The 21,808-nt window shown below is 36.0% G+C and overlaps 1 protein-coding gene across 3 annotated transcripts in view; it reads right to left on the bottom strand.

Moving 5' to 3' along the window:
• LOC129575769 (putative uncharacterized protein DDB_G0277255) overlaps positions 1-1,100 on the bottom strand; it is a 35,079-nt gene extending 33,979 nt beyond the window's left edge. For 2 of the 3 annotated variants that reach the window (XM_055459773.1, XM_055459796.1), the window contains exon 1: positions 822-1,100. The gene's annotated coding sequence lies outside the window, so the exon portion shown is untranslated. The remainder of the gene's footprint in view (positions 1-821) is intronic. The other variant, XM_055459775.1, reaches the window with a different exon arrangement.
• Between the last annotated feature and the right edge of the window lie 20,708 nt (positions 1,101-21,808).

The following is a 21,808-nucleotide window of genomic DNA, read 5'->3' as shown; positions in this document are numbered from 1 at the left end:
TGTAATAAGCATGAGGCATGTACTTGTACATACTTTTGCCACCGGTTGTTATGGCATGGCCATGGGAACATCAAAAATATCACAACGACTGAAACATGCAAAAGGTGCATTTAATTTCTATTTCTCTCTCTCTCTCTCTCTCTCTCTCTTTCTCTCTCTCTCTTGCTCTCTCTCTCTCTGAGAGAGAAATGCGCACCATGAAATCACACGAAATAGGTACATAAAAGCATATGTAATGTGATTTGATTTGATTCTTTGGCAGCGAACGAAAAAAGCAAAAGAAAAAAAAAACCGAACAGCGTTGTCGTCGTCGTCGTCGCCGTCGCTGTGAAAATGGGTGAAACAGTTGAAATATTTATGCGCTGCACATTCGCATCAGTGGTCCTTTAAGCAATTCCATCCGAATCATTTCGAATAACTGCTTTATATTACAAATGTGAAATCACTGACTACTTCATACGACGAAATAGCTTACTGCATACCTTCAATAATATTGTTTTTATTTGTACGCGCCTTGCGTCTCTTTCACTTCGTTGTTTTTTACATTTGGCGACGGCGGCTTCTGCACGCTCTCTCTCTCTCTCTCTCTCTCTCTCTCACGCACACTCACTAGTTCGGCAATGGAAGAAAGAAGAAATGGCATGCCATTATAAATGGTTATTTTGTGAACGAATTCACCAACAAATTGTGAACAAATACGAGCCACACTCAGCTTAGAATTGTTGATTTCACTCGCACCACACACACACATAAAAACCATTTTAGATCGGTGGCTCCCACGCATGGCCACGTACCAAATCATCGCAAATGCAAATGCGTACCGATTTTATCGCGTGCAATTGATGAACCACTCACACGGGCAAAAAAATAAACCCGACGACCATGTCTAAGTACTTTATGATGATTCTTGGCTGGTGTATCGCATGATCTTTCTAGTTCATATGCGCTACATTTATTCACATCAAAAGGTTGAAAGACGCCCGTCGCGACATTACTTGTCGAAAATTTCGCTATCGAAATATAAGCTTCAGACCCACGAAAAAATTATACATTGATTAATTGCCAGCAATGCACATTCACGCACTGCACAAGGCCAACTCAAACTTAATGCTTGCACAGCGAAACGTGTGAGCGACCGATGAACGAATTTTGTTCAAGCCAATTCATACACAGACGCAGCACCGTACAGCGAATGTGCAATAGAAGAAAAAAACATTTCGATAGGTTTCGGATTGCGTGCAACGTACGCTTTCTATTCAGTGAAGATGTGATAGCGCCAGTGTATTCGAATGATTTTGGAAACGGACGAATATAACAGAGAGAAAATTATGCAAATGCCGAGAGTGGAAGTTCTTTCGAAATGCATTTTACTTACACAGTTATCAAAATGCACTCCGAGCATCATTGTAATGCCAATGCATTGTGTGTCAAATCTATACATGCATCGCACACAATCTAACATTCATTCAGCGAAAATCCTGTAGTTTTCCAAAAATTTCAATAATACGGTGGCTGCATTAAATGTCTGAGTGAAAAAAAAAAACACAAAGAAAAATGGTAGAGTGCGACAGAAGACAAAGACGATTTGCATCGTGAACATATGGATGGAATGAAATGCCAATGAAACACTTGTTATGCAAATTGATAATTGCCATTGGATGTTTTCGGTTGATGTACACAGTTTAGATCTTCTTTCGATATTCTGTTTCATTATTTTCTTTCTTTCATTCTTTTTATCTTTGGCTGAAACTTCAAGTTTTCTGTCAAGTTTTCGCACATTTTCCGCGATCAGTGTTATAATTACGGCGCCAAAACGATGTAGTTTTACTGCATGAAACGGCCAAAGAATGGTTATAGTATGATGGTAGACGAACACAAATTCGAGTAATTATTATTTGCAACTTGCAACAAAGTTGTTTCAATTTGGATGAGATTTCTTTGTTTTTAAATGCAACGGTTTTTTTCTGCTCATTCTCTCATTTGTTTTGGTTTGGATTTGCATAACTTGTATCATTTGTTTCGTGTGCGTTTTTCCACTTTTACATTGTTATATACATTTTCCAATTGAAACAAAAATGACGAATATTCACATTTGCATTGTAATTTTGCATCGCATTTATCGTAAGCACTCTCGAAATTCCGATTCACCGACTGGGAGATAGAGCATGTAAAGGGGGAAAAAAAAGTCTCACAAAGAATTATTATGTGATTTTATCAGTGAAGTGAATGTTGACGTTAAGATTGCATGCGTGATTTACAATTAAATTGTAGTGGCAGCAGCACCAATAGTAACAACATTCGAAATAAATGTGAATGGGTTTCAAGCGCATCTTCGTTTGTGGTCGATGTAGACTTAAAACTTTTCACATCGCTCGTTTCGAAGTGATTTGCACGCAGTTTGTTGCATGTGTGTGTATGTGTGTAAGTGCGAGTGTGGGTCGTCGACCAAACTCTTATCTTGCATTGAGCCTCTTTGTCTTGGTATATATATGTTTCATTAGCACCAGCCACAATGAGAGCATCAAATTAAAAATACTTTCTGCTGGCATTCACATTCTTAGCACATTTTCTTATCGTTACCGATTCACTGGCAGTCACTCATCCATTCGCTTACTCACTCGTTCGTTCTGACCGCACCGAACGTTGCAATAACGGGGGAGTCTGGCTATAGCAATTTAGTGTTCACAACTGTTGTATGCAAATTAAATATATAATAATAGATATCCGGACGTTTATTGTTGGTGTTTGGGTACCGTTTTCGGTCGCAAACCAAACCAAACCAAATGCTTCTCTTGTCTGCTCTCTCTCTCTCTCTCTCTCTCTCTCTCTTTCTTTCTTTCTTTCACTCGCTCCAACTGTTATGGTGTATGTGAATCTGTCCATTGATTCGGTTGTGCTCATCAAAACTTGATAAATTATTGTATTATTTTGTGTTCTGTGTTTTGTGCACGAGATCTATTTTGCGTGTTGCTCCATAAATTGTTTCCAAACTTCTCGATTTTTCTCCGCATACTTTCACTTTGGCCGACATCGATTCGGTCGCATTGTTGTTCTGGTTATTGTTGCTGCATTCAAATAAATTAATGAATTCAGGAGAAAGTCAATTATGCCCGTTCCATTCAACGAATCATTATTCAGTTTGATATTTAATATCATAATTTGCATTTTCTGTTATCTTCTATCGGAACGATTTGCCAAAACAAACATCGCGCATCTGAATGCCAAACAAATAAACGTCAACATTCTTCTTGTTTGCACATTTCAGCTAAAAGCTCGGAGAAAAAAAACTATTTGTGATAAGAATATGGCGCATAAGTGGGAAAAATGCAACACTGTTGAGTGCGATGCGGTGAACGAAGAAGATGAAACGGACTAAACGATGTCAAAGTTTATTGCTTAAGATTTTAATAAATTTGTCATAATTTTCATTCGAGTGCTAATTTTCGAACCGAAATTCGGTCAACACTTCGACGCTGATTGTGACTCTGTCATTGCACATTTTGCATGTTCGGATCAACAAACTTGCTATGTTTCTTTTTCTCTATATCATTCTCTCTCTCTCTCTCTCACACACACACACAACTATTTTGAATAGTTGGCGTCTTTTCTTTGCTTCTTCCATGTTTCGTTGTTGATGTTGAAATACATTTGAGAATATTCATTCGACTAAGAACATTCGTGGAGTGGTTCAAAGTGAAGATTATTTATGAATTTCCTCAAATTAAAGGCAATCATTCACTTAATTCATGGTTCGAGTCATGCTATTCCATTGGCAAGTGCGCACGCAAACGCATTAACGGCATTTCGGTTCTCAGTGTTGCGTTTTAGAATTTTCCAAAAGTGTCTTAATCAAAGTTGTGTGTTTGCATTTAATTTTCGCATTCAGTTAGGTAGCATTGAGCGGGGCGGTCGGTCGGTCGGTCGGTCGATAGCTTGTTGTTAGTAATTGGGAGAAAGTAGAATTGAGAACGGAAGATGCAACGGTAAATCAACGACTTTCTAACATTCGAGTTTTCTCATTTATTCATTATTCCACTTGGTAATTTTTCAACTGTTTGACTGTGAAAGCATTTTGTTTCGATATTTGTTGTCTTGTGTTTATGTTTATTCAATTTCAAGTCTTTGCCATGCAGTCAATGTTTTTCGCAATTTACAAACCACCACCGCCACGCACACCCAGCATTCGGGAGAGATAGATAGAGTTTTCGGCTTTAGCAAATTCTTCCAATCAAAAGTCTTTTCTGCTTAAATATTGGTCTTTTAAAAGTACAATATTAATTAAAATCTCAAAAAGTCTTATTGAAAATGTAATTTTGAGTCGGATGTAAGTACCTTGTTTGAACTTGCACCAGCAAGCACATCACCCTCTCTTCCGTTTTCTCTCTGTGTATTCTTTTTTTTTTCCATGGCGTTCTTTACCTCTTGTTCCAGGGAATTGCATCTCAGAATGCTTCAGCTTCGTCGTCATTTTCTTCTTTTTCAGCTAACAGTTCAGCCAAATTGGTGAAATCTCGTTCCATGCGGGCGAAGCCACTTTTTCGTACATGAAGCATGTTCAATTTAAACCATTTATACTGCAGCCGATTTGAACTGTGTCGGTTGTCGGTGTTGGTTTGAGATTCATTTTAAAACTACATTGTGAGTTGTGTGTATTGCGTGTTCTCCTTGAGAGTTTACTAACGTTATCTTATTATGTACCGGTAAATAAACAACCAATCGTTAATTAAACTTGATATCATTATTGCAAATGGGTGGAACGACAGAAATGCGATCGATTCCGATGTCAGGCTAGAGAGAGAAAAATAAGTATACCAAAATGGAACCATCAACAACGACGACGTTGACATAGCGATAAAAAAAAATGTGTAATGAAAGGCAAGAAAAAAAAAATCGTAGAGAAATCCGCAATAATTGAATTTTAAATGTCCAACGAAGTGAATTTAGTGATATGAGTGTTTGAGTTTCAAGACTCCGCCCCTGTAAAAACTGTGGCTATTCAAATTGTTTTGGTTGCGTGTGTTTTTATTTCGGTTTGGAAGCAAAGCAATTTGTTTGTGATGACAAAACCGCTAATGAAAATCTGTTACAAAATCATAAACGGCATATTGAATAGGTTTTAATATAAAAACAAGATGAAAACTAGCGTCGCATCTCATTTCATTTTTAAATTACTCATTCTCGTTCTACAGACACCGTCAGATTTTCGATCGAAAAGAGAGACAGAGGGAGAGATTTAACTGTCGCATACACAAGCATAGAAACACGCGAACCGTCAAAAAAAATTCAAAGCCAACTCGAAGTATTAAAACACAAGCGAGTGAAGCAATTTCGCCTCAACTATTTCAAAGATTTCTTTTGTTCTACGTAACGTTCCCATGTGCTGTATGCCGCAATAGCTCTATCATTCGGTGATATTTTTATGGCTTTTACAATGTGTAAGTAAATTAACTGGAAGAAACGTAACGACAACATCATTTAAACACTGTCTGAAGATTATAAACAAGCCACGAACCGATTGAAAATTCCTTGCGTCTCAAAAAGAAGTGAAACAACAGCGGACCTTCTAGCCAACCAAGATTAAAGCCATTGAACTACGTACTTGTCTACTTAGATTGATACGGATAACAAAAATATACAGGCTTCTGGAGCATATACACACCGGGATTTCGGTTGTTGAGTTCGATGAACAATATCCATCTCTCGGTGGTGCTGTAGTTTCTTTTTGCCATGCTCGTTTTCATCACATCGCTGAGCGTCATCGCGTCATGATATCGAACAAATGAGTATATCTTTACCATTTTGTTCGATACTTTTTTGTCAAGACGTCTCCATGTGTGTGTTCTCTCACACCTTTCTGCTGATGGTTGTTATGATGCTTGGGTATTGGGATCGTCAAAAAAAAAATATAACATATGCCAAAAGAATGATTTTACCATGAAGAAAGTATATACAGCTTAGAAAAAGAATCTTTTTGTTTTCGTTCTGGAGTACATTTTTGATGAGAGTCTGTAGTTTCAGTTTATGCATTTTTCGCAGTCACTCACGTGGAAACTTGTATATTCTCCCAATGACAGTGTGAAGCATGTGCTCTGCGTTTTATTTTATTTTTCCTTTGCAAAAGAAGTGTGGAAAGAAATTTCTTGATTATCGTCATCGAATTTTCGCTCCACTCGTGCCACTCTTTTATTTTCATTTCATTCGTTTTAAATGTGATGCGTCGGTGTTTTATACATCTTTGCCACACTTTTTGCTACACGTTTCGTATGAAACGATTTGATGCGCTCATGGTTTTCTTCCATGTTTCTTTTTTTTCGACACAAGTTGATACCTGATTTGCAATACAGTATGCCGTGTTTTACCTGTGGCGTTGTTGTTGCTAGGCTACGTATTCTTCTAATCTTCACAATACTATTCGAATAATAATCATATACGCAATAGAAGTCTATATTATCTTGCATTTGAACGTTAAAAAGAGGAGTTTCAAGTGTTTGCTACTTTCATCGAATATATTGTCGCTTGATTTGTTATTGAAATATTGACGTAAGATGCAAAATTTGGCCGCAAACTGTGATATTTAAAACTAGTACTAACAATAAGAGTAGCGCAAATAAAAAGGCTCATCGAAATAGAAATGACGCTGAATGCTCTGGCAAAAAAAAAAAACGTATTCGTTTAACTAATATGTTATGCGGAAAGACGAGCATTAAACGATGAAGGCGATGAAGATGAGAAAAGAATCGAGGTGCTTCAAAAACCAAAATCTATCTCACAAAGAAAAAAATTTCTACGGCTATAAAATGATACGAACTGAAAACGTTGAATGTATTCAACATACGCACATATAACGTCTCTATATACTGTTGCAAGCAACATAAAGACACAAAATCGGCATTGGTATACTAGATGAGAAAAGCTATGATCAACAAGAAGAATCATGGTACAAGACGTGAATCGAATTCGAACAAGTACGAAAAAGAAAACAGGAACAACAACGACACAAGAGAAAAATATTATTATCAGATTGTTTTCGCTTAAAACAAACAAATATATGGACGGATATAAGTGTGTGTGTGTGTGTGTGTCGTGACGGCAAAAAGAATCAGTTGCTGTGTGGTGTGCCCGGTATATGTGAGTGCGCATCTTGTTTAATATGTCTTTGCGCTATTATATTGCGAAAGCTGTTTATTAGTCTTGTATTATAGAAGTAAAGATGATGCTGTTTATGAGTATCTTGATTCTTTCACTACTTTGCTCCATACACTTGACGTCAGTAGCGTGTGTGTGCGCGCAACAGTATGATTTTATGCATAGAAAAGTTGAGCGTGAACAACAGAGAATCTGTTTGTATTCGGCGATCGCAGATCCTGTGAACTTTCTTCATCCATAAGTGGAAAAGAACACGGAATAATAGGATTGAGAGACAGAAGGCAGCCAAAGTATTTATAGCAACAAGAACAACAGCAAAAAAAAGCAGCGAATACAAAATGTGTTCCAGCGTTTGGCTTTTATGTGAATAGAACGATGTGCTAAATCGAGCCACACACAGCATATGCTCGTACATTACAGTACACACTTTCTCTTTCTTTTTTTCTCACTCACTCTATCCCCTTCCACTATCTCTTTCTCTTTCTTTATCGTTCACTCTGCCTTTCCGCTATTGACAAAATGGTGTGAGAAGTGCATTACAACAAGAAGAAAAAACACAAGTTCGCTAAAGCCAAGGATAACATAAGGCATTTTCCATTCTTTTTCGAGAATGGAAGAAAAATTAGTTTCGTGTTGAACGGCGAGCCAAAGTCAAATGTGTGTAGTTTGTACGATGAAAGAAACCAAATCTAAGTGTTCCTATTTCATTTTGTTTCTCTCTCTCTCTCTCTCTCTCTATCTCTCGTTTCTTTTTACCTTTCATGAGCGAAGTTATTTTTCTTTATCTTGATTCTTTATCTATGTCGAATTATTACGTTGCCTCGTTGTTTGTTTGTACGGAGCCATTGATATAGATAGTCACTGGGTTGTGCGCAACGAACTCGAGTTCATGAACCAAGAATGAGCACATACATCATCTTTATTTAATCTGAATTCGTGCCATCATTTGTCAACGACGACCTCGTGTGCAGTACGTACATCACACATTCCATTAAACAAACGATATAGTCGTTTTTGTTTGCCAGTTCCATTTCGGCAAGGCTTTTGATATATTTGTTTCGTGGTTTTTTTTTCTCTCCATTATTCATTCATTCATTCATTTGTATACCACTCAATTGTTTTTCGTACATTTTTTTTCTCGCTTGCGCAACTAGATTGCTCCATGTGATTCTAAAATGACAACATAATTGACCGTTTCGTAGCATAGTGCAGTTCTCCGATAATTTTCTAGCTTTCCCCACGGCAATGAAGCTACAACAACAATAACACGTATCTCCAATGTAGAAAACATAAGACAAGCTCTACTGACACGACGATTGTGGTGATAGTTGAAGATTTCAATCACATAAGCGTATGCATGGCCAATCAAGTAGCCATTAGCGCAAACCGTTTAAATCTTATGCTAGCGTGTATGTATTGTGTGTATATATAGACAGCGCAACGTATGTTGTGTGTATGACCAGGCAGGTCGAATGTTGTCATCAGTATGGATTTCATAGCCGCGGCTTTCCCTGTGCAAATGTGTCCTACCTTTTTTCAGGTTCCCTGCATTAATTATGAATTGTTCATTGACAAATGTTAATCAAATCATTAACCAACATTTGAAATGTCATTCAATGCTTGATAGCGAGCTTTGAACGACACCAACTAAATGCAGTGGATCTATTTTTTATACAATATGTGTTCAATTATGGAAAAAAGCAATATACATATTTTAATCGATTGTGATGAACAATCAAGAAAAAAGAATCCTCAAAAACATTTGCGCAAGCTCATCATGCATATACGATTAATAAACAACCAAAACTTTGTGATCAGATACGCTTCATACATGCATAATCATGTCAGGTTTTTGCAAGAAATTCTGTGGTTGAAAGTTTCAATATTTTCCCTCCTCGTCACTAATTTCACCGTGCGATGTGGTGTTGCTCCTGTCACTAGTACACAGGCGAAGATAGGTAAAATTTGCGGTGTGTTTTGTGAATTTTGTGCGCCATGACAAAAATGAAATTGTTTGGCAACATTTTGGGAATTGTGTTAGTAATATAGTTCAAATGGAATGGCTTAAATATGCACATACATATATCAGTTCCAAGTATTATTTTCGATCCAGTTGATATCGCTATAACTTTGTTCGCATGTCTTTTCATACTTTTGATTTCGTCGCTACTGTGTTTTGCTGCTGGAATACGAAAATTCAATCGTAAATATCACAACCATGCTGCTGATGGGATTTTTCTAACACACAATGGTAGGAGGAATAGAGGAGAAAAAAAACACACACTGAAACCTGCCATGAAATTTTCGACATTTTTGCTTGCTTTACGGCTTGGCTCATTTTCCGCATCTCCAAAGATAACACATGAACTATCTACCATAGGAAAATTGTGCATGTTCACAATTTTATTCTCCCTATGTGTGTGGTCGTGTGTGTGTGTGTGTGTGTTTTTTTTTTGTCGATTAGTTCCCAAGCGATTTTTTTTCTTTCGTAAGTAACACAAAAAAAATTGTTCGAAATTGCACCGAGGTTTTATTTTTTTCAAATAATTTGTACGCTGTTCTTGTTTGTGCCGCCGCTGTCGGGTATTCAATGACCCAAATGTGCGAAATTCCATCCGAGTGTCAAAAGCATGCAAGATATTCATATAAATTCCAAATAGTTGTGTGTTTAAATGCTTGTATATGAGGCATCCCCAAGCGGATACAAAATAGGTAATTAATTTGAAAAACTTGTTTTTATTCCAATGACTTTTGTCACATCTTTTTCCTCTTGTCAGACCATTGAAATGGCCATGCAGCTCATAGTTGCCGTGATTTGCCACCACACTCCCCTCCGAAACACCAGTGAATAAAAGCACATTTGTCGAAATTTGTTGTGTTGTGTTATGAAATGTTGAAAAGTCAAATCACATTACAAATTTCACTGGCGAAGGTTAAAAAGGATGAAATGAAACAAAAACGCGGGAAAAACACATGCACATTTTAGCATTACCATCACATTCATGCATGCATGCATGTAAGTATACATGCATGTATTGTAATATAAATATTCAATGCCCGCTAAACTGTTTTGAAAACTTGTGTTGATGTAATTAATACAACATTAAAAACTTTAATTTCGATCAATTATGCATTTATAGAACTGGTATTTGATTATTTCATTTATTATTCATTTATTCAAATTTTGTTTCACTCGTCCGCATCCCGGCCGCCTTTCCTGCCTCTCTGGCTCTATATTATTTGATGAATCAATTTATCTTTTTCGTGTGCGCTTGTTGAAGGTTTTGTGTTGCTTTTTTGTGTTTATTCAACATCGAGCATGAAATGCAACGTGCGAAAAGTGCTGAATTATGAATGATGTAAAAATTTATCGTTGATAATGTACTCCATCTCTTTGACAACGCACTCGGAATTATTTCCCATGGAAATGGAGCAATTGAGAGGGAGATAACAAAAAAGAAGGATGACAACAATGTTAGTGTGAATTTTATCTTGTTGTTTGTTATGAATTTCGGTTTCACTCTTTTATCTCTCGATATAAAAAAAAAAAATAGTCAGAAAAATCATCAAACAGTGATCATCATTAGTGATTTTCGTTCTATAGTCTACCCTTAGGTTTTGTAATGAAGATGTTATTAACACAAATATGCGCAAATCAATTGGCTGAACTCAATCATCTCTGCTACTCTTTATTTATATTTCAAATACTTGCTTTGATCAAATTCGTTCGTCAAAGCGAAGTCGTTTCCCATTTTTACGCTACATAATTTAGTGAAACCGCACATCTAGAAAAAAAGTTAAATAAAAATGAGAATATGAGAAAAAATCAGTCGAAACTTCGAAGCATAAGACGTTCATCAACCGTAAATGGTAAAATTGTTGAAATATCATCATTGGAAATGCAAAACCTCAAATAAACAGCTTTTCAACTTTATGCATTTATGACGACCCTTTTGTTTTTGTTGATTGTTGAATACGATATGAAATAAAAATCGGAGAAATACTGCTGTAGAAAAGGTTTTCCACTCTTCAGCACGGCTGTCGAGTGAGTGAGCCAGAGTTGTATAAAGTTACAGCATAGCGTTCCCAATCGCAAACCCATAATATGCATTGCGAAAATGTCGTTGTCTTTCTCAGTTTACTCGAAAATTCGTCATTTAAATAGTTTACTTTGAATTTACATCATTAACAAGTAGCAATACGACCATTTGCCATTCATTCATATGGAATTTACAATTTGTGTGTCTTTTGTTTCATGCCCATTTTGTGCGAAACTTTAATATTTGCGTAGAAACTGTGCCCAAGTCAAACATGGCATTTTCGCACAAACGCATTTCTCATCCATATCCACATAAATTCTATTAAATGTCTGCATAATGCGATTCATATGTAAAATACGTGGCGATGTTTGCTTAGATGAACGAACGAAGGAGAGAAACAAAGCGGAAAAGAGGAGGACAGCGGAAGAGAGAGAGAGCGAGAGTGAGATTGAGAGGAACGAACAGAGAAGAATCGAATTTTTACGAAGCCAAATGCAATAACGAATCCATTCGAAACCAAACGTATCATCCGCATCTATTTGCCAGGCAGTAGTTTTTCTCGTCTTTTTCGTGTCGCCTCCATCCGAATTTCTTTTTCTTTATTTTTCTGTTTCACATTGCACACATAGATAATTCACATGGCATCGCATCGCATCTCGTCAAAGTAAAGGGAACTCCATCGCACATAATTGTATTAAAAGTTTATTACACTTCCTTAATCATATTAAATTTCATGCCATTTTAACATGGAAAAGGAAAACCAACGCCAAAGTTTGTCAAGTACCATCCTCTTGTATATTTCGTCTCTTTTCCGCTCGTCACCGCACTCGGTGTTTTACACTTACACACAGAGCTGAACAGATTGTGCACAGTGCCAATGTGCCAGCTGATAGAGTCGAGATGAATCAGCAGGCACACGGAAAAAGGACAACAACGTGCAATGCAATGGATAAAAATAAAAAATGGCGTTTGTAAGACGAGATGAAAAGTTTTACTTTTCTCATATTCGCAGTGTATCTCGTCGCACACACAGAAATGTTCCATTGCACATGCCGACCATGACGGTGCACGCAAAAAGGAAAACTATCTCGCTGGAGACTGCATTCATAGCTAATGGTAGCCGCACACAACAACACATTTTGCCTTGCATTCGGTGATTCTTGTAATCCAAGATGTAAGTCACACAAGCATTTCTTGAACCATGGGACGATAAGAATGAGTTTTTGAAGGAGAGTTCAGCAACGGCGACATATACTCTCTCTCTCACACACACACACACACACACACATGGAGAGAATTATTTGCCATTTAATAGATACGTTGTTCGACCGAGGTTCATTTTCCGCTGAAATGCATCGAAAAGTTAGTGAATAAAAGAGGAAACAACAAGAGCCGAATTGCACAGCGTTGGATTCATGTTTATTTGTGATTATGTTGTTCGATTACTCGACTTGGACGATGTACATGTTTAATAACCTTAATTTTAGCACCTTCATAATTATTGTTCACAAATGTTCCGCATCCACTTTTCGATATTGCACCGAAAACAATGCAATGTGAATGCTCTTTCCACTTGAACTTTTCGATTCGTAGAAAAATCTTGAGCGTTGGTGTTCCTCGACGTATTGTCAAACTTGGTGCACTCGTCACACAAATGAACGGAATTGAATCCATTTCATTTACAAGTCAATCACTGAGTTGTGTTTTGCTCTCATTACGTTTACCGCATTGAAAATATTGAATGGAAGCAATTAGTTCCCGGTCTCTCTCTCTCTCTCTCTCTCTGTCTCTGCTCCCTCTGTTTATGTGTTAAGCTTCTGAACACGTACTATCACCACAGGATCTTTTTTCAGGTTTTTCCATTCGAGTTGCAATAACCACAATCAGCAATTCACTATGATCGTTGCAACCACGAAACAAAAACAAAATCGCATCAATTGCATACCACACCTAATAAATATAAAACCCTTTAATATACACACATATATTTTTTCATTCGTGTTACAACTCTGTTCATTTCCCACAATGCTAATATTGCATTGACCTGTGTACTGGCCAATGAATCGATGAACGCGTTAAACTCGCCAATTGTTTATCGTTTATACAAAACCAAAACAAAATGTATTTCCCAAGAGAAATGGCCAATATGTTTATACGCTGTCTATCCGCCGAAAATACAATACAATATATATTCACGCTTATTGGACGCCGAATTCAATATATATTCTAGTGTATTTTAGGCGTATTCTTCAGCGTGAAATATATTGAAACATATTCAGGCGCCCTCTGATGGCCATGAATGCATTCATTGATTCAATATGTTTCACGCTGAAGAATACACCGAATATACACTAGAATATATATTCAATTGGGCGTCCAATAAGCGTGAATATATATTGTAGTGTATTTTCGGCGGATAGACAGCGTATAAACATATTGGTCGTTTCTCTTGGGTTAGTATACATTTAATATGGTTTCATCAAGTACAAAAGCAACAATGAGTTTGAAAATACCTAAAAAATCATTTATATATGGTATGCATACCATTAGATAGTTATGACTGTCAGGAAGGAAAATAAGTCGGTCATTTGAAACGAATTTTTTTCTAACGAACTAAAACTTGAACGATTAATATCATTTAATTATATTTTATTTTAACTTTTCTTAAATTCTGATACAAAATACGTATGCTGTTAATTTACGCTAACATTTTCGGAAACCGTGTTTCCATCATCAGGCGAGTTGAAAAACTGAACAAAATACAAAAATCTTGTCAAATTGCTACTTAATTATTCAATTTGAAAGATACCTAAAAACAATTGACAACTAAATCAATGCTAATCATATCAGACATGCGTTTAGTATTTCCCGTTCAAAATGTCATCGGTCGTTAATGTTTTCGAAAATTTGTTTAGAGCCGTTTCGACCTGCGCTCTTTGGATGTTCATGTTCATGTTATTGCGCTTAGTTTTGTAAATGTACAAAATTTTCATATGCATCCAAAAATCTGGGGCTATTGACCTCTTTTAATAAACGGAAACCCGCAAAATCATGTCCATTTTGTAACATATGATCGGCTGGATTTGCCGTATGTTCGTTGATGGTATGGTTTGTAATGTTCATCGTAACGCTTACAAACCGGCCTACTACACTGTCCAACATATGCCTCGTTACAAACAGTGCACAAAGCTGCATAAATTCCAGATTTATTCAGATCATCAACCTTGTCTTTCAAAATACTCACGTGGGTTTTTAATTTGTAACTGGTGCTATTTGGCGACAAAATAATTGAATGATTGCGCAGAATTCGACATCTACGAAAATTCTCCCTGAGTAATAATAATCATCATCGAATAAATCGTTATTGATTGAATTTCCCAAAGTTGTTAAATCATTCAATTCTTTCTTTTCTTTATGTTTTTTCAACTTTGTGTGTTGACAATTTTTCCACTGAAGCCATTCACGTCGGCTTAGCCGACTCGGCTATTTCATACAATTTATCAACCTCCTTTTGATAATTTATATCACTCAAAGGCAAAGGCTCTCTGAAATCGCCTATGTTACTTTTGCCTAAAACATCAATGTAATTAGCAGCATTGACGTTCTACTGACTTAAAAGCATTGAAATGTCAATTGCTTTGACGTTTCAGGCACAAATTTCGGAGAGCCTTTACTGCACGATAACAAAACGAATTAAATGATGAAAATTTCGTTTGTTGTGAATGGTATGATGTTGATGGAATACATCGAGCAGTGTTTGTGTTTTTGCGGTAAATGTCGAAATCTAGTGTGTCATTCACCCTAGTGACATTTAAATCCAAAAATGGCAATGAATTTTCTTGCCCATGTTCTTTTGTGAATGTATTCTTGGATTTATTCTGTTTAAATAAATGAGGAAATCGTCAACTTTATCTTTATCGATGATTACAAAAGTATCATCGACATATCGGTACCAAATTGATTACAAACCATACCATCAACGAACATACGGCAAATTAACACCAGCCGATCATATCTTACAAAATGGACATGATTTTCCGGGTTTCCGTTTATTAAAAGAGGTCAATAGCCCCAGATTTTTGGATGCATATGAAAATTTGTACATTTACAAAACTAAGCAGGTCGAAACGGCTCTACACAAATTTTCGAAAACATTAACGACCGATGACATTTTTAACGGGAAATACTGAACGCGTGTATTCTGATATGATTAGCATTGATTTAGTTGTCAATTGTTTTTAGGTATCTTTCAAATTGAAAAATTAAGTAGCAATTTGACAAGATTTTTGTATTTTGTTCAGTTTTTCAACTCGCCTGATGATGGAAACACGGTTTCCGAAAACGTTAGCGTAAATTAACAGCATACGTATTTTGTATCAGAATTTAAGAAAACTTAAAATAAAATATCATTAAATGATTTTTGACTGCTACAGTGTTCATACTAGATTTTTGTGATAAAAATATGTTGAAACGTTTTTTTTAGTTGAAGATGAAACTGACAAACTAAATATGTTATAGAAAGAAAAAATATATCACAAATGCCCTTACTCGGCAAACAAGAGAAACATTTTGTTCACATATGAGACTGTGAGAATGAAAATGGAAATACAGGAATAAACATTCTGAAGCGCATCAAGAAAAAAAAATTCGCAAAAGTGAATCATGAGTTCTGAATACGTAAAAGTGAACCATGAACCTCCTATGCTGCCCATGTAAATTCATGTTTCACTTTTGCATATTCAGAACTCATGATTCATTTTTGCGATTTTTTTTTTCTTGATGCGTTTCAGAATGTTTATTCCTGTATTGCCATTTTCATTCTCACAGCCTCATATAATGGTGTTTTTTTCCCTATTTCGGACCAGTTTCAGATCATTTTGTTGGATCAGTGTTAATGCCAAAGTTTACTTCGAACGATCGTTCTATGATTGATGTTGGTAATAAATGTTCTTTGAGTGCTGATGTTCATGATAGCCTAACGATGTATAAAACTTGTGTTGTCGCATCACATGTTTTGTTTTCCGAGTTGTACTTCATTTCAATATTGCGGTATTGTGCACATGCAATCGTCCATGCCCTATCTGCCGCGAATATACATAAAACTCGATTTATTCCGCGTATCCGCTGCCTATGTATTTCCTAATTTGTTCAACATAAAAGCTTGTTTGTAAACGCATAATGTGATCCCCATTATAATGCAAATGTGTTGATTTAATCTTGAATTGGAAACAATGGTGACTATTTTTCTTTTTTTCTTCCTATTCTTCTTTTATCCGATACAACAAACGCGCGGTAGTGCACACGGTGAAAAACCACATGCGTACGATACGAAAATTCTAAGTAGAAATAATTTTCCGGTCTTGGAATTCACAATGTGACTATCAATTTTCCACAAAGCTCAAATTCGATTTTTTGCCCTGCTACCTGTGTGTCGCATACGTACCATTTGAAGTATATTTCCATTGTGCGGTCTGTTATGGATCCACTTTCGATATTTTTTTGATTTTACAATCTTTCGGTTCGATGGTGCTCTTTAACGTCCTATTCTGGGTTTATCCTTGAATAGTGTCGATATCCATTGATGTTAAATTCATTCTCCTTTTCTCTGGAAATTCATTGAGGCGCAGGCAGTGATGGCCAAAAAGGGGTTAGAATCTTAATTTCCAATATAAATTTCAGTAGCTCAAAGCACAACAACAACAACAACAGAAAACTTATTTTCCTCTTTATCTTGGTACAGATAGAAAAATTCTAGGAAAATAGTAAAAGGACTGGCGAAAGAAAAGAAGCTTAACTAATTCACTTTGTAGGAAAGTGATAGCACAGAATGTTGTGAATGATATTGTTCGAGGGTCGAATCTTGTTTTTTTATTCCTACATTTATCCAAACTAAACAGAAGTAGAGCCGCTTTGTAGTGACTATGACGAGAGTAATCGGAGCAAACTAAGAGGATATCAAAGCATGTTCAATAAATGTGATAGATAAAGGGAATTACCCCATTTCATTAGGAAAATCTGTAATAATTCAACTTCATTGTGAAGAGCGAAGAAATTAAAAGAAACAAAAATAAAAATGGCATTGCGTTTTTTCTTAACTCATTTTTCTTTCATCAATATAATTTGTGTGCTATTCAAATTGAACGCAATGAAAATATAATTTGATGTTTCGAAACGAAAAAGAGATGGATACAAATGATAGTAATTTTAGAATTGAAATCACAACATAAAAATGCTAATGGAAATGAATGATTTAAGAACTTCAATGGACGCTTTATTTGCGGATTCAATTGTCAATTATTGACATCCGTAATTAAACGTAAAAGGTTCAAAATATTTGGTGTAGACACACGAGAGAATTGAATTGCTGAGGGTATATAAAGTTACAGTATGATTGTAAAGTGATTTTCCGTGATGCAAACCGGCGAATCGCATTCTGGCAATTCTCTTAACACTTGATTACATAGCATTGGTTTTCAAGCGATATCCGCAAATTGCATCAGTAATTTGTGCTGTGAAAATTACAAACGTGTTAAAATCCCGTTGAGATTTTATACGACACATTCGAAAGCAGACTGAACCTGTGTACGATTCCTATTTGCTGCTACTATTGCTGCACCCCATGTTTTCCGTCTCATTAACATTTCTTTTTAATTGTTCACTTACCTATACTTTAATTAGCTCCATACCACTCCTTTTTTGTATTCAATTGTGCCCATTTTGTTAACCGTTTATCCACTTATATTCTGGAATTGGTGTATGAAACATGTGATTCGTTTATTTTTTCCCGTCTTTCCATTTCTTGCATTCCTTTAAAATAATATTTAAAGTGTTTGTTGTAAAAATACTGAAAGTCATGTTAAGTTTGTTTACAGAGTAAAAGTCATATAAAATTTATAAAGTGATACTTTGAATGCTTGCTTGAAATTGATGAAAAAATATATCTGTAAAGTTGAACTAGTGCTCAGTTTGAAATAAACAAATTGTTTGATATTTCATTTTTATATTTTATGTTACTATTTAGTTGAACATTTTGTCTCTGACATCCGTTCGATGTTTTTCATTTTCGATGTTTTATTTGTTATGACTATTTATATAGAGTGTGCTTTTTTACATGAAGAAAAAAAGGAGTCTGTTTGCAAAGAAGTAAGTGAGTTAACTATGCAACATTTCGAAATATAGTAGCAAAAATAGACGCTGTCAAAAATGTGTACATTTTTTGTTTGGCTCTGAAGTACACCATTATACTTATGGGCTTTCAAATGTCCCATCGAATCATCATGATTGCACATTGATTTTTTTTTTGTTCACGTTGAAAAGCAAAAAAGAAAAGAAAACTGGTTTCATGCCTGAACACATCAAGTAAATAATTAGTTGAATTTTAATGCATGCGAATCGGATATAAACATTTTTGTCATTCAACCAAACAAGAGAGAGAGTGAGAGAGATAGAGAGAGAGAGAGAGAGAGAGAGAGAAAACAGATGAGAGTTGAGAGTTGGACATGGAAAGACACAATCTGAATGAATGAATCAGTTATCGTTTCATTGCATTTCCGCTGTTTGCTATAGTCAGCAAGCATATCCGCCGTTTTTCATAACATACAGTTGACTATTTCTTGTATGTAAGCTTTGCATACATTACAAACACATCCCGAATCTGCATGGCATACGTATCGAAGTGATAGGGACAGAGGGGAAGAGGTAGAGCGACATGGAGTCGACTTTCAACGGAAATGGCATTAAATGCAAGAGTGTTCCAGCGATTTCATGAAGTGCATCGTTTATTCCAATAAACGGACCCAACTCGAATGACTCTGAAGCAGAATGGCAGAAAAGTGGCGAGATTTCCATTTTAAGTCGTTCGCATCATCTCAACGAAACTGAATGTGAGGGAATGAGTGAGAGAGAGAGAGAGAGAGAGAAAGAGAAAGAGAACAAGTGAATAAGCGAACGAAACGGGATCTGATGCAGACATATATGCGTACACCATGCAACATCATTTTTTATCCGCATTTTTATTTTGTGTTGTGTGTAAATAATCATCATTCGGCAATTTTGTTGATGTTGTTTATTGTGTGCCCGCCACACAATCTACCGCATACATATGAGTTGAAACGAGCTTAGAGTGCATCTAGTGTACTCTTCATTCGTTATCCGGGCGAATGTTGTTTGGATGTGCATTCTGCATCTGCACGTAATGGAAAGAAGAGATGGAGAAAGTGAAATGAAAAATAGTTGCCAGAAGCATATTCAATAGAATATTCGTATGAAAAATTTATATTTTTCCATTGTGTCGTCAACGTTCTCGTGCTTTCATTCTTCTAGCCTCCTACTCCTCCGGCATCTTCAGTTTGCCATCCTGCTGTTCAACGCAAAGGAATCACCGACTATTCTGTTGAAAACGAAAATTGAAAATGCATTTTTATGAAGCAAACGCCATCGTCACTGTTGCATCGCATTTCTTCACGTCTATGTATGTATACGTATGTGTGAGGGGCTGATGTGAATGAATATGGATTTCACTACTTTATGTACTAAAAAGTCAGATTGTCAGAACGATGCTTAAGTTCAGTTGGGCAAAGCCAGAAGCATACCCAATACAAACGACATTTTTATGTCAGACTAAATGCTATCGCAGCACTTCGATCGATTCTTAAACATTATTGTAGGTAGCCGGACCAAAAGAATGTTGTTTGGAAGCGTTGAATGCCATCATTGAGATGCAATCAGATTTATTCAAGCCGCCTTTTACCTGACTCTTCACAGTTAATTGACAATTTTGTATCTTCATGACAATCTCGAATTTATTCTTCAAATATCTGTTTGTCATAATCAAAAGCCTTATCAATTATAACACATTCTTTGTTGGCAAACTAACTAAAATGTGCTATAACGTTACCCTTCAGAACTTACCATGCAATCTATAGAGATAAATATCGCACGTTTCCCATCAAACGTTCGTATATATGTGTGTGTGTGTGTGTTCATATGGAAGCCATTGAATGCACTCTTAAGCATTAGAAGATTTTGTTGTTATATGTTTTCAAAAAACACATCTTGAGGGTACATTTCATATGCGACATTTCATTACATTCACCTTTTAACATTCGAATATTTTATTTACGTCTCGATGGTCACTTTTTGTGAACAGAGTTTATCAGATCTGAGGATCCACCAAAACCCACTTCCAGTATTTTCTTACCGTTAATGTTAGGTAACATGTTAATATTGTAACAGACGGGTCAAGTAATAGCTATTACAATTGTAATGCCAGTCATTTGGCATTACCGGTAATAGCTATTACAATTGTTATAACATTACAGGAAATTTTTGTTAACGTAATGCTACTACCTACAACATTTTTAATGCCGGTAAATTTGTAGAGAGAGGTGCCCGTGTAATACATCATTTATTCAAGCATCCACTTTTCACATGAGATATAATGAATCAGCACGCATATACAACAATACCAAACAAACTAACCAAACTAACATACGATAAGATAAACAAAACTAATACATAAAATCACATCATACCAATTAAGATGAAAACGAAGAAATCATTAATTTCACATTGTAAAACTGACATAAACAGCATGAATTTGGTCCTAAAAATGTACATATATGGACTGGTAAACTGTTCAAGAGCACAGATGACTCTTATGTGATAACAAACATCAGACTCTCAGTAATATGGTCATGAAACAGTAATTTAACTTGAATAGAAATAAGAATAATTGTATTTACCAATAGCAAAAAGGAAGTAAGTAAGTAAAGAATAAAAGTGACTTCAATGGATTTAATGTTCATTTCAACTTTTAACAACTCCCGACCGATGTGCGAAGCGGCGGCGGCCGTATAAACATTCGAAACGATCAACAAATTGAGTTCTAGACCATTTAACACTCAAGTTTAAAAAGATGTTCAAAGTTTTTGATAGCCCTATACTTTTGAGCTAGAAGAAATGTGTGTGAGCGCTTTTATCTTCTTCTTTATTTTAGAATTTCGGCAATTTTCCAGCCAAATCTCGGTGGAATAAAGACTAAATCAATTGCAATTTCATATTTTTACTGGAGTCGGTAAAGGCTACGTTTTGAAACCTAATGGAAAGAATTTAAAAGCATTTTGATCCATTCCGCACTCTTTCCCTAATGTGCATCGAGATTTACTTTTTTATGTGCTTATGAATTTTCCTCGAAATGATTTGTTTTTATTGATGCACTTTGCATTGGAACTGCTGCTCGCAACAGCGATGCTTAATGCATCAGCATTTTATGAATGAAAAAAAAAAAATAGAGAAACAGAGGAAGAGTTGAGGGATATCAGTTTCGCGTGATATCCCAGGCGATTTTCGAATGGGCTACAGATGTTTACATCCATCGAACACAACCGTCCAGGCAATGTACGTACACACATGCTCAACATTTCTGAATAAATATGAACAGGATTCATCCATTTTTTTTTCTTTTGTTCTCCCTTTCGAATGCACTCACTCTTATTCCGATTTTTTTCCTAGTGTCATTGCATTGCTTGTTTTAAATATTTTCATCCCCGATGACAAGAGGAACAACGGGGAAAAATTCGATGCGTCAGTATTTCAATAGAAAACGATTTCCTGCTGAAACG

The sequence above is a fragment of the Sitodiplosis mosellana genome, unplaced genomic scaffold (genome assembly GCF_009176505.1).
Source record: "Sitodiplosis mosellana isolate CC-2019 unplaced genomic scaffold, AAFC_SMos_1.0 Smas_scaffold_6167, whole genome shotgun sequence".
NCBI classification, from domain to species: domain Eukaryota; kingdom Metazoa; phylum Arthropoda; class Insecta; order Diptera; family Cecidomyiidae; genus Sitodiplosis; species Sitodiplosis mosellana.
This window is presented reverse-complemented; position numbering and strand designations above follow the sequence as displayed.